We start from the raw sequence: 5,968 nt of genomic DNA on the forward strand, positions 1-5,968 counted from the left end.
GCCTGGGGGCCGGACCGAGGGTCCCTCTGAAGGCGAGGACAGGTGACAGGAGCCGCCTCCCACCCGAGGCTGCGCCTCACACTAACCTTTGCTATCTCTTCGAGCAGCAGCCCTGGGCGGGCGGGGCCTCCCACTCAGGCCTCTATCTCCTTAAACCCATAATTATTAACTCCTGGGGCTCAGCGGCAAGCAGAGGACTGGCCCTCCTTCCCGGCTCTGGGCCATGGAAGGTAAGTGGCCTCCAGAGGAGGTAGGAAGCTTCCCCTAGTGCTGAGGCCCCAGGCAGGGCCAGTTGGCAGCCCTCCCAGGATGCTCCGCTGGAACGCGCCCGTGTGGTGTGGCGCTGCCCTCGCTGGCTGTGTGACAGCGCACAGGCCCTTCCTCTGCTCCCCAGGGCCTCGGTCCCCTTCAAACTTGCTTTTTCTTTTTTTGGCACTGGGGATTGAATCCAGGGCCATTCTATCCCAACCCTTTTTATTATTATTTTTATTTATTTTTATTTTTTGCAGTGCTGGGGATTGAACCCAGGGGCATTCTACCTCCAGGCCACACCTCCAGTCCTATTTTGAATCTTTTTTTTTTTTTTTTTGTAGTACTAGGGATTGAACCCAGGGGCATTCTACTTCTGAGCTACATCCCCAGCCTTGTTTTTTTATTTTTTTATTTTGAAACAGAGTCTCACTAAGTTGTAGAGGGCCTCACTAAGTAGCTGAGTTTGTCCAGGAACCTGTGATCCTCCTGTCTCAGTCACCCAGTACTGGGATTACAAGTGTTGCGCCACCACGCCCGGCTCCTTTTTATTTTTTATTTAAAAGTGTGTGTGTGTGTGTGTGTGTGTGTGTGTGTGTGTGTGTGTACTACCGTGGATTGAACCCAGAAGCTTTCTACCTCTAAGCTACATTCTCAGCCCTATTGTTTTTTTATTTGGAACCAGGGTCTCACTAAGTTGCAGAGGGCCACAAGAGGTTGTTGAGGCTGGCCGCAAACCGTGAACTTCCTGTCTCAGCCTCCCAAGTACTGGGATTACAGGCATGTGCCACAGTGCCTGGTGTTATTTTATTTTGAAACAGCCTTACTAAGATTCTGAGGCTGGCTTCCAACCTGTGACCCTCCTGTCTCAGCCTCCCAAATACTGAAATTACAGGCAGTTGCCACTGCGCCCAGCCCCTTAAATCTTTTAACCACCATCAAGAGACAATTCCATGCAACAGTTGGAAATCCAGGCCTGGAGTCAGGCCTGAATTCAGTCCACTTCTAGACTGTGGAAATTCGGTCATATTAAGCCTCCCTCTGCCTCAGTTTCCCCAGCTATCCTCTCAGGCAACCAGGCCACTGCTCTGACAGGCCCTAACTCACCCACCTTCTTTACAAGGTCCCTGTATCTGCAACATATAACCCAGCCCATCCCGCTCAAAGGAAAAAATGTCCTTGGCTAGTATCCCTTCTTCCAGGACGCCTCCCTGCACACAAGGTTGGCTGTGTGTCAAGATGGGTGTGCCAGGGAACTGTCAGTTACCCCTGGGGGAACCCAATGGCCCTCCCCCAGGACTGGTCTGCCTTCATCCCAGAATCCTCATGGGCCCCCGGCCTTCACATGATCAGCCTCAACCCACACAGGTGTGTGTGTGTGTGTGTGTGTGTGTGTGTGTGTGTGTGTAGGCTGAACAAGTGCCCTGGCCTCATTTAGAATTCTAATCCTAGTTCTGCCCTTCCCTGGCTGTGTGACCTTGGGCAAGTCACTTAACCTCCCTGGGACTCAATTTCCTTCTTTATAAAACAGGAAAGATTTTTCCCTGAAAGTGGTCAGTTAACATTTGAGAGGCTAAGATAGGAGGATCACAGTTCGCAGACAGTCTCAGCAACTACGTAGTGAGGCCCTTTACAACTCAGTGAGACCCAGCTTCAAAATAAAGAATAAAAAAAATAGGGCTGGGCGTGTCTCTCAGGTAGAATGCCCCTGGGTTCCATCCCCAGTATTGCAGAAACAAAAACAAAAACAAAAACAAAGTAGTCAGTCAAAGAAGGCAATGTCTGTGGAGCGGCTGGAAGCAGAATTCCCTTTCCTTGCGCCTTCCATTTTCCTCTTTCCTGGTCAACCTCTGAGTCAGGAGAGGAGACTCTGCATTCCCCGGCCAGGCGGGCCGCACCGCCCAGCGCCCAGCGGATAACAATATCTCCAGCTCCGCTCTGGCCTTCCAAGCTCTCCCAGCCTAATGAGAACCAGATGCCGGCCTCCCTTTCCCGTGGTGAATTTTCCATGGCCTGCTCCCACCCCCTTCCTGTTTTTACTTCTCCTCGCTTATTCCCCTGCTGAATTCTCCAGTGCCCCCACCTTCCTCTGCCCGGCAACCTTGACCTCACCTGGAAACCATCAAGGGAAAACCGGATGTGGAAGAGGGGAGCAGCTCCCATCACCCTCCAGGGCAGGAGGGGAAGGGGCTCGGCCTCGGTGGGGTGGAAGGGCTTGGGAGAGGGTCCTTCCCTGCCAAGCCCCCGGCAGACTCTTGGTGGGGAAACTGAGTCAGTCGCGGGTTGGGTGGGCTGTACAGAGGAATGCTGTTTCCTGTACATGTGGACACAGTTCTGGCTGACCAAGAGGAGCTGGGAGGACCTCATCCTTGGCTGTGACTCTAGAAAAACCAGAGCCGAGTGCAGTGACACACCTGCAATCCCAGGACTTGGGAGCTGGGGCAGGAGGATGGCATTAAAGGACCCTGTTTCAGCAACGTAGCAAGAGCCTGTTTCAAAATTAAAACTAGGGCTGCGGGTGGGAGAGGCAGAGGAGAGGGAGAGGGAGATAAGGGGAGGAAGGAGAGGAGAGGAGAGAAAGAAGGGCAGGGAGAAGAGAGGGAGACAGAGGGGGGGAGGGGAGAGAGAGAGAGAGAGAGAGAGAGAGAGAGAGAGAGAGAGAGAGAGATTCTTCCTTTCTCCTCTCAGTCCCTCAGGGCAGTCAGAGTTGGCCTTGAAGGGGGGGGACTCATAACATTCCTTGAAAAGAACAGCCCCAGGCTCCTGAAGCCCCTCCCTCCTCTGGCCGCGTGGTTGGACAACTGGGTGGAATGTTTTGAAGCCAAATTCTCCCTGGGTTCCCCAGCTCGGGTTTCAAGAGAGGGGGTGGGCCGGAGGGGACGCCTAGCGCAGGAGGTCAACTGTGGCCCCCAGGCCTGACCAGGCCTACTGCCTGCCTGCCTTCAGCTCCGATGGGGAGTGGGAGGCCGGCCAGGCTCCTAGGGAAAGGGCAGGGCCCCCCGGGCAGATCTCTGCCTGATGGTGTCAGAGGTTTGGCCAGTGTGGGGGAAGTCGAGCCTCAGGGACCCCCAGGGACCATCTGCACTGTGCTGCAGAGGGGTTGGCTCAGGAAAGCGCTCTGAGAACTCCAAGATTCCTCAGCAGAGACCCCCCCCCCCCATGCTACAGCTAGGACAGGGGGTTCCCCAGGTCCAGGGGATTGTGGGGTGATGCAGAGGCTAGGTGTGGAGCTGGACTGGATCCCGGCCTTTCTTGACGGTCTCGGACTCAGAGTCCTTATGGCTACTTTTCCTCACACAAGGAAAACAGGCTGTGGCCAAGCCGGGCGTGGTGGTGCACGCTTGTAAGCCCAGCATTTGGGAGGCTGAGACAGCAGGATCGCGGTTCGCGGACAGCTACTTAGGCCCTTTGCAACTCAGTGAGACACTGTTTCCAAATAAAGGATAAAAAATAGGGCAGGGGGTGTAGCTTGGAGATAGCTTGGGAGGCTGAGATGGGATCACAGGCTGTGGTTTGGGCTTCGGGTTCACAAAGCAAAACAGAGGCACTGAGCCTCCGTTAGCATCTGAGAGTGTGGCATCGGCCCTGCACAGACCAGGTTAGAGGCCCGGGGAGCCAGGATTCTTGGCCCATCTCTTGCTCTGGGATCAGAGCTCTCCCTGGCCCCCACCCCAGCTGCTCAGGCCTCCCAGGGCCCCTGGAGGGTATCCTTTCCCTGGAGACAAAGGCACACAAGTTCTAGAACCAACTCTGTGGAAGCTAGTTTGAACCTCTGTTTATCCACATTAAATTTGGGTGGATTAGCAGGTGTGGTGGCGCACCCCTGTAACCGCAGTCTTTGGGAGGCAGAGACCAGAGGATCAAGGTTCAAGGAGGGTGGAGGCCAGGCTCGGCAATGTAGTGCCCCACAACTTAGTGAGACCCCTGTTTAAAAATAAAATTAGGGCTAGAGCTGTAGCTCAGAGGTATAATGCCCCTGGTTCAATCTCTAGTACAAAAACAAAACAAAACAAATACCCCCAGGGGATTGTCTTTATTTGACTTGACTTACCATCACATGTGGGGTGCTGATTGCAAAGGGCATCAAAAACGGGTGGGCCCCTGGGGACACTTACTGTCCCACTGAAGAAGTCACTGGAGCTCAAATAAAGAAGGAAAGGAGGGCCAAATTGGAGTGGGAATCCCAGCTAGGTGCCTGGGGCCTGGGCTGGATTCCCCAGTAAAAGCTGTCTGCTCACTCCCTTCTGCCCCATAGGAAAGCTCAGCCCATCAAGGAATTCTAGAATAAGTCACTTATTTAGGGGAGGAAGTACCTGGGGGGTGGGGTATGACCTGGAGCTGGAGACTCCCCAGAATGGCCAAATGTGGGGTGTGGCAGGGACCACCACCTTCACAGACAACGGCACACTAAGTTCACCCTAACAACCAGCCCCGCAGCACTTTCTGTAGCCAGGCATGGTGGCACACTTCTCTAGTTCCAGTGCTTGAGAGGCTGAGATAGGAGGATCACAGGGTTGAGGCTAGCATGTAGTACCTTACTGGGGCCCTATTTCAAGATTAAAAAAGAAAAGTTAGAAAAGAGGCTGGATGTAGCTCAGAAGTAGAAGGTCCTGGATTCAGTCCCCAGACTGAGGTAGTCTAGGAGTGTAGCTCAGTGGTACAGCGCTTGCTTAACATGCACAAGGCCCTGGATTCTAACCTAGTACTGGGAAAAAAAAATGTGGTCACTGAGACTTGCAAGGTTAAAGGGTTCCGGGCGTGGTGGTGTATTCCCAATACTTGGGAGACTGAGATAGAAGGATCACAGGTTCAAGGCCACCCTCGGCAATTTAGTGAAACCCTCAATAACTTAGCAAGACCTCGTTTCAAAATAATAATAATAAAAAAAATTAGCCGGGCATGGTGGCACACGCTTATAATCCCAGCTTTGGGGAGGCTGAGACGCAGAGGAATATGGTTCCCGGACAGCCTCAGCTACTTAGTGAGGCCCTCTGCAACTCAGTGAGACCCGGTTTCTTTTTTTTTGGTGGTACTGTGGGTGGAACCCAGGGGCTTTCTACCTTCAGGCTATACTCCCAGACTTTTTTTTATATATATATTTTATTTGGAAACAGGGTCTCACAAAGTTGCTGAGAGCCTCACTAAGTAGATGAGGCTGGCTTCGAACCTGTGCGATCCTCCTGTCTCAGCCTCCCAAGCGCAGGGATTACAAGCGTGTGCCACCACGCCCGGCTGAGACTCGGTTTCAAAATAAAGAATAAAAAATAGGGCAGGGGGTGTAGCTCGGATGTAGAATGCCCCTGGGTTTCATCCCTAGACCGACAAAAAATAAAAAAATAAAAATAAAAATAGGGCTGGGAGTGTAGCTCAGAGGTAGAATGCCCCTGGATTCAGTCTCAGTACAAATAAATAAAAAAAAGGAAGGTTGGTAAGTTATAGCCAAAAGTGAAGATCTTGGATTTTAATCTAGGTGTGTCTGACTCCAAAGCTCATACCACCATCTACTGTGTCAGGAGGAAGCCGAAGGTAGGCATTTGGAGAAATTAGGGTCTTGAAAAATAAGACAGATTTCAAAATCTCTGTAGAAGGGGTGGGGGACATTGTAGGCAGAGGGAGCGGGAAAGCGCGCGCACACACGCACATGTGCACACACACACACGGGCTCTGCACACACACACACACACACACACACACACACACACACACACACACACACACA

Source organism: Muscardinus avellanarius (genome assembly GCF_963383645.1).
Source record: "Muscardinus avellanarius genome assembly, chromosome: 1".
Lineage (NCBI taxonomy): Eukaryota > Metazoa > Chordata > Mammalia > Rodentia > Gliridae > Muscardinus > Muscardinus avellanarius.